Source organism: Arachis hypogaea, chromosome 13 (assembly GCF_003086295.3).
Source record: "Arachis hypogaea cultivar Tifrunner chromosome 13, arahy.Tifrunner.gnm2.J5K5, whole genome shotgun sequence".
NCBI lineage: Eukaryota > Viridiplantae > Streptophyta > Magnoliopsida > Fabales > Fabaceae > Arachis > Arachis hypogaea.
This window is the reverse complement of record NC_092048.1, coordinates 74537104-74545246: the sequence shown is the minus strand read 5'-3', so window position 1 is coordinate 74545246 and position 8143 is coordinate 74537104. Positions and strand designations below refer to the sequence as shown.

Genomic DNA, 8143 nt, shown 5'->3' with positions numbered 1-8143 from the left:
ATGCTCCCATTTGTTGATGCTTTCTCTTGGAAATGCCTGATAAACCACTATTTTATGGTTTATCTTGTATTTGCATGATTTTACAATTCCTTCCTAAGTTTGTTCTATGGTTGAAAACTTGCTTCCTAGAGATCTTTGATTTGTGTATTTTAATTCTCCTTTATACCACTCGATGCCGTGATCCGTATGTTAAGTGTTTCAGGCTTTATAAGGCAGGAATGGCTTAGAGAATGGAAAGGAAGCTTGTAAAAATGGAAGGAACACAAGAAACTAAGGAGATGACCAGTGAGCATCGACGCGCACGCATGGCTGACGCGTGCACACAATATGGAGAAATTTGCAGTGACGCGTGCGCGTGCCTGATGCGTACACATGGATTAGAGTCTTATAAGATGACGCGTGCACGTGCTTGACGCGAACGCGTGACACACCAAAATGACCAGCGACGCGTACGCGTGACTGACGCGTACGCATGACATGCGCGATCTGCAGAATTAACAGAAAATGCTGGGGGCGATTTTGGGCTGCGTTTTGACCCAGTTTTTGGCCCAGAAACATAGACTAAAGCCAGAGAACATGCAGAGACTTGACACACACTCTCATTAGGATAGTTTTTAGTTTTTAGATCTGAATCTAGAGAGAAATTACTCTTCCTCTAGGTTTTCTTTACATTCATAGTTTATTAGTTTTATGCTTTTGCTTTTGGATATTGAAGAGTCATCACCTCCGTTGAAGATACCATTCTAGTTTGTTTCCTTACTTACTCTTTTACTTATTCCATATTCTTAATTCATGTTTAGAGTGGTAATTGGATTATTTTGAATTTATTTAATGCAAAGGATTACTTTTATCTTTAATTAATTTTCAAGCTTTATTTTATTTAATTTATCATGTCTTCTTCTTATATTCTTATGAGCGTTACATTCATGTCAATGGAGTAGATTCCCTACTTGACATGGGGGTTGATTAAGAGGAGACACTTGAATTAGAATGCTGAAGTGCTTAGTTAAATTGGAAGTTGTTGGCTAATTCTGTATTTACTAACGCTAGACCTTCCCAAGAGAGAGGACTATGATTTGCGAATAAGAGTTAGCTCAGTCACTTGACTTTCCTTTATTTAGTAAGGGTTAACTAAGTGAAAATAACAACCTCTTTATACTACACTTGAGAAAATTTCAACAAGGATAGAACTTCTAATTAATCATTCCCCCAGTCAAGGCTTTTTAATTAGAATATATAATTTTCTTTTAATTACCATTAATTATTTTCTGTCATTCAACTCTAAAAAATCTCTTGGATTTTCCTGATTAATAAATTAGCACCCTTTTTAGCAACTCGTTGGGAGAAGACCTGGGACTCATACTCCCAGTATTTTTATTCTAAACTTTTGTGACAACTTTTCTAAATTGATGAGGCGGATCTTAGCTAGTTAAGAACTATACTCACAACGTATTCCCTTTATTGATTTCTTAATTAGCCGACTTACGCCACGCATCAATTTTTGGCGCCGTTGCTGGGGAGTTGCAATAGTGTGCTAGATTATTAATTAGTGTACATATTTTTTTTATTTGCATATTTTATTTTTTTATTTATTTTGTTACCATGAGCTATATGTTTTTCTCATTGAATGACGAGCTCACTGGCTGATCCGAGCTTAACTGCATTTGATCTTGAAATTGAAAGAACTATTTCACGTATTAGGCGAGCTCAACGTCGGTTAGCCTCTGAGGGTGGTGAAGTGATTGTTATCGATTCACCAGTCTCATCTGAGGGCGAATTTGACTCACCATCTGAGAGCGAAACAAGCTCCTTTACTATTGATTCAGTTGTTTCACGTGCAGATAGAATGGCAGCACCTAGGAGGATTACTCTCCAGGAAGATGGAGCCCCAGATTTTACACTGCAGCCGTATCAAGTGCATCACCCGACTCTGGCTGCAGATTTTGAACTAAAGACTGCACTAATCAACTTGATGCCTAAGTTTCATGGCTTACCTACTCAGGAGCCTATCAAGCACCTAAGGGATTTTCAGACATCCTGTTTTACTGTTAGGCGTCATGGTGCAAATGAAACTTCTATTCTGTTAACTGCCTTCCCGTTTTCTCTTGAGGGAAAGGCGAGGGAGAGAATTCTTGGAAAAATATTTCTCAGCTGAAGTTACAGATAGATTGAGGAAAGAGATCTCCTGTATTGTTCAAGGTGAATCGGAGACTCTCTATGAGTACTGGGAGCGTTTTAAGAACCTTCTGGACGCATGCCCCCATCACATGATTGACAGGATAGTGTTGATCAGCTACTTCACTCAAGGCATGAAGCCTCGGGATATAACTACACTGGATGGTGCTAGTAATGGTTCTCTGAAAATGTACAAGACCGCAGATGAAGCATGGCAACTGATCCGCGACTTAGCTGAGTCCACCAGGAATTACAGGCACAGGAACAACCACTCAAAAGCTGTTGCAGAGGTTTCCTCTAGCAGTGAGACTATTGCTCTTACACAGAGTATATGTGAAATGACCAACCTACTGAAGCAGATGTAGTTAAATCAACAATAAGCTCAGTCTCTCCCACCACAACAAAGCCAACAGTTGGTCCCACAAAGAGTATGCAGAATTTGTGCTGATTATAATCATTATACTGATGAATGTCCGTAGCTCTAACAAGAAAATAACACTGTGGCAGCAACTCATAACTTCTATGACCGCCCGAATCAAGGATACAATCAACAAGGCAGAAACTACAACCAAGGTGAGAACTATAACCAAGGGTGGTAGGACAACTCCAACCAGGGTTGGAGAGATAATTCTAACCATGGCTGGAGGGACAAATATAACAGAGGAGGCAGAGATAACAATGGAAAATAGAGGTGGAATAACAACAACCGACAGCAGAATCAGAACCAGCCTTACAGAGCACCTCACCTACGACAGTCCCAAGGATCCCAGCACAACCAACAACAGGTCCCACAGATCACTTATCCTACTTCCTCATCAAATGACGAGATGCTTCGTTCTCTTACACAAGGACAACAAGACATGCAGACTACACTGAACTCTACTCTAAATGGTCTGAATGCCACTTTACAAGCTCTTGTCTCCTGGATAGATTCATTACCTGCTTCCACCAACCAAACTTCAAGCTCTAGTGGAATTCCTTCTCAACCCCTACCTAATCCCAAGGGTGGCATCAATGCCATCACTTTGATGTCCGAAAACACACTGTAAGAGAGGAATCAGGAGGAGCCAAGCCCACTAGAACACACCCTTGTTGAGGATATGGTAGAAGTGGAAGATGCTGAAGAGGAAGAGAAAGTACAAGACAAGGTTGAAGAAGAAGTAGCTTAGCAAAGGAATGGAGAACCAAAGGAAGTAGAAGCTACAAGTGGCGCCCTTCCTATCCCATTTCCATACCTTGCAAAGAAGTCTAGAAAGCAGATGGAACTTGATCCCAAAATGGTAGAAATTTTTAAAAAGGTCGAGGTAACCGTTCCCCTTTTTGATGTCATTCAGCAGGTACCTAAATATACAAAGTTTCTGAAGGATTTATGCATACATAAAGATAAAATTAATGAATTAGAAACTATTCCTTTAGGTAGTTCTATATCTGCTTTAATGGGAGGTATACCTGAAAAAGGTAGTGATCCAGGTCCATGCATGGTTAACTGTACCATTGGAGGTGTAATATTTTTTGATTGCATGTGTGATTTAGGAGCGTGTGTTAGTATAATGCCATTGTCTATATATGATACTTTAAGGCTCCCTCCCTTAAAAAGATCGACAGCTCATTTTGTGTTAGCAGATAAAAGCATTATTACATTAGTGATCCAGGTTCATGCATGGTTAACTGTACCATTGGAGGTGTAATATTTTTTGATTGCATGTGTGATTTAGGAGCGTGTGTTAGTATAATTCCATTGTCTATATATGATACTTTAAGGCTCCCTCCCTTAAAAAGATCGACAGCTCATTTTGTGTTAGCAGATAAAAGCATTATTACAGTAGTTGGAATTGCTGAAGATGTATTAGTGAGCATTAAGGGGCTCACATTTCCCATTGACTTCTATATCTTGGAAATGTCCCCTAATGACTCAGGAAGACCATCATCAATCCTGCTTAAAAGACCATTCCTGAAGACTTCGAAGTTCAAGCTGGATGCATTCTCAGGAACTTACTCCTTTGAGATAGATGGCAGAGCAGTGAGTTTCAGTTTAAATGAAGCTATGAAGCACCCTCCGAAAGATCATTCTATCTTCCAGTGCGACATTATTAATGAAGCTGTAGCTGAAGTTCACCAAAAAGAAATAGAAGATAAGCACATGGAGAAAGGTCCAAGTGTGGGGACACCTTCTGAACACAATGAGGACACTTTGCCATTATCACTTGCCCCGGATGATCCAGAACCTAGCCATGAAAAGAAATTGGAATTAAAGCCCCTTCCTCCACACCTTAAGTATGCTTACCTTGAGGATAATCAGAAGTTCCCAATTATCATTGCAAGGGAACTCACTTCCCAACAGGAAGAACAGCTGCTTAGTGTGCTGAGAAAACATAAGAAAGCAATTGGGTGGAGCTTGGCAGATATAGTAGGCATCAACCCTCAGGTTTGTGAACACAGAATATACTTAGAAGAGGGATCAAAGCCTGTCCATCAACCCCAAAGAAGATTGAATCCCACCATCTTAGAAGTTGTCAAGAAAGAAGTGACCAGGCTACTTGAAGCAGATGTCATTTACCCCATCTCACACAGTGAATGGGTCAGTCCAGTACAAGTGGTGCCCAAGAAGCCTGGAGTCACAACAGTAAAGAATGAGCATGGAGAGCTATTGACAACTAGAGTGTAAAATTCATGGAGGGTTTGCATTGACTATAGGCGTCTCAACCATGCCACTCGCAAGGATCATTACCCCTTGCCATTTATTGATCAGATGTTTGATCGCCTATCAGGTAAATCCCATTACTATTTTTTAGATGGTTATACAAGTTACTTTCAAATCCATATAGCTCCTGAAGATCAGGAGAAGACTACTTTTACATGTCCCTTTGGAACGTATGCATACAAAAGGATGCCTTTTGGCTTATGTAATGCACCGGCTACTTTCCAAAGATGCATGATGAGTATCTTTTCAGATCTCATTGAAAACTGTATGGAAGTTTTCATGGATGATTTTAGTGTGTATGGTGATTCCTTTAACCTTTGCTTGGATAGTTTATCTAGAGTATTAGACAAGTGTGTTAGTTCAAACCTTGTATTGAATTTTGAAAAATGTATCTTTATGGTAAAACAAGGTATTGTACTAGGACATGTTGTGTCTAATACTGGTATCTCTATAGATCCAGCAAAGGTAGATGTCATTTCTAGTTTACCTTACCCCTCCTCCGTGAGGGAAGTCCGTTCGTTCCTTGGCCATGCAGGTTTCTACAGGAGATTCATTAAGGACTTCAGTAAGGTAGCATTGCCTTTATCCAGATTGCTGCAGAAATATATTGAGTTCAAGTTCAGTGAGGATTGCATGCAAGCATTTGATAAGCTGAAGATCGCCCTGACTCAAGCTCCAATTGTGAAAGGACCAGACTGGAGCCAGCCATTTGAGATTATGTGTGATGCCTCCAACCATGCAGTAGGAGCGGTGCTGGCTCAGCGCGAAGGTAAGGATCCTTTGTAATTGCTTGTGTGTCTAAGACCTTAGACGCTGCTCAGTCTAATAACACTACTACTGAAAAAGAGCTTCTTGCTATTGTTTTTGCTCTGGATAAATTCTGAGCCTATTTACTTGGTACTAAGGTGGTAGTGTACTCAGACCATACAGCTCTAAAATATTTATTAGCTAAAAAAGAATCCAAACCAAGGCTAATACATTAGATACTACTGCTGCAAGAATTTGATTTAGAAATTAAGGATAGGAGTGGTAACCAGAATTTAGTGGCAGACCACTTGAGTCGCCTTGAGCACATTAAGGATGACTCCACTCCTATCAATGATACTTTCCCATTTGATAGCTTACATGCAGTATCTGAAGTAGTCCCTTGGTATGCACCTGTAGCTAATTATCTAGTTAGCCATACTTTCCCTCCCGATTTCACTAAGCATCAAAGAGACAAGCTGAGAAGCGAGTCCAAATATTATATATGGGATGACCCATATCTATGGAGGTGTGGTGCTGACCAGGTAATTAGATGGTGTGTGCCCCAATCAGAATTCCAGTCCATTTTAAAGGCCTGCCACTCTTCCGAGAGTGGAGGACATTTTAGCCCTCAAAGAATAGCTAGAAAAATCTTAGACTGTGGATTCTGGTGGCCTACTCTTTTTAAAGATGTTGCTGATTTCTGTAAATCTTGTTCCCCATGCTAAAGGTTTGGTAATATATCCAAGAGGGATGAGATGCCTCAACAGATTATGCTTTTCTGTGAAATTTTTGATGTTTGGGACATTTACTTTATGGGTCCATTTCCAAACTCTAATGGTTACCTTTATATACTGTTAGCTGTAGATTATGTTTCTAAATGGGTGGAAGCAATTCCTACCCATACTGATGATGCTAACACTGTTGTTTCCTTTGTTAGAAACCATATTATCTGTCGCTTTAGATCGCCACGAGCAATCGTGAGTGATTAAGGCACTCACTTTTGTAACAGGAGACTAACAGAATTACTGAAGAAGCATGGGATAGTTCACAAAGTAGCAACAGCTTATCATCCCCAGACTAATGGGCAAGCCGAAGTATCTAACAGAGAGATTAAGCGTATTCTGGAGAAGATAGTAAAGCCTCATAGGAAGGACTGGAGTGCTAAGCTACAAGATGCACTCTGGGCATATTGCACAGTGTACAAGACACCCATTGGGATGAGCCCCTTCCGCTTAGTATATGGAAAGGCTTGCCACCTTCCAGTAGAGGTGGAACACAAGGCTTTCTGGGCTGTGAGGGAGTGCAACATGAATTTTGAGGAAGCTGGTGCTGAAAGAAAGCTGCAACTAGCAGAACTAGAGAACCTTCGCCTAGAAGCATATGACAACTCCAAGCGATACAAAGAAAAGATGAAGGCTGTCCATGACAAGCACATAAAAAGGAGAGAATTCAGACCAGGGGAGTTAGTTCTTCTTTATAACTCCAGACTGAGGCTCATGCCAGGTAAACTGAGATCAAGAAGGGAAGGTCCCTATAGAGTAGAAAAGGCAGAGCCATACGGAGTTTTCACATGCGTCATCCTTCTAGCTCCAAATTCATCATGGTCAATGGACATCACCTAAAGCTTTATCATGGTGAGAAGATGAAAGATCACAAAGAGCTAGAGGTCTTCCTCTTGGAAGACCCACCAACAGAAGCAGAATGAGCCTGAAGACCGTCCAGCTTAAGGACGTAAAAGCAAAGTGGTAGGTGGGAGACAACCCACCATGGTATGATCGTTTCATTTCAGTCTTAGTTTTATTTTACTTTATTCTATTTTGTTTTTGTTAATGACTCTTCTCATAATCTCTGCATATAGCCTGCATTTGCATTTGCATTCTGCATATATAAAAAAAATACACGCGACGCGCAAGCGTCGCTGACGCGTCCGCGTCATAAGTGCTTTCAAAACAAAGAAGAAAAGAAGCAGAGAGTCACGCGGAAGCATGGCTGGAGGCGTGCCTAAGGCACACACACGCCCACACGTGCGCGTCCCTGACGCGTCCGCGTCACTTGAGGAAACAGCCTCCCACGCGTGCACGTCACCCACGCGCACGTGTGACCCCGCAAAATTGACGTAAATTAGTGTATGGTAGGAGTTATGATGGAGTGGGGCTGGAATTGTGCTAGAAGCACAAGCCCTACCATGCGTACGCGTCCCCCACGCGTCCGCGTCATTTTTAAAATCAAGGCCGTTCATGCGTGCGCGTCACTCACGCGCACGCGTCACACTAAATTTTGGCAATGTGCGAACGAAATAGAAAGTTGTGCGTACGCGAGGCTACTCTCGCGCCAATGGCACAGTTCATTTCACGTGAACGCGTGACCCACGCGTCCGCGTCACTTGAAAATAGCGCCAATCACGCGGACGCGTGAAGCACGCACAGCTTATCCAGAATAGCGCCAGAAAGCTTATCTTTTCTTCCCTAATCCTAATTTTTTCTTCTCCCTTCTTATTTCTTTCTTCTTTCTTCTTTCTTC

The 8143-nt window shown here is 41.4% G+C and overlaps 1 non-coding gene across 1 annotated transcript; it reads right to left on the bottom strand.

The window, feature by feature from the left end:
- Nucleotides 1–2165: 2165 nt before the first annotated feature.
- On the bottom strand, nt 2166–2269 carry LOC112738999 (small nucleolar RNA R71). Its single transcript, XR_003169942.1, has one exon. It is a non-coding gene; the product is annotated as a small nucleolar RNA R71 (small nucleolar RNA).
- Nucleotides 2270–8143: the final 5874 nt, after the last annotated feature.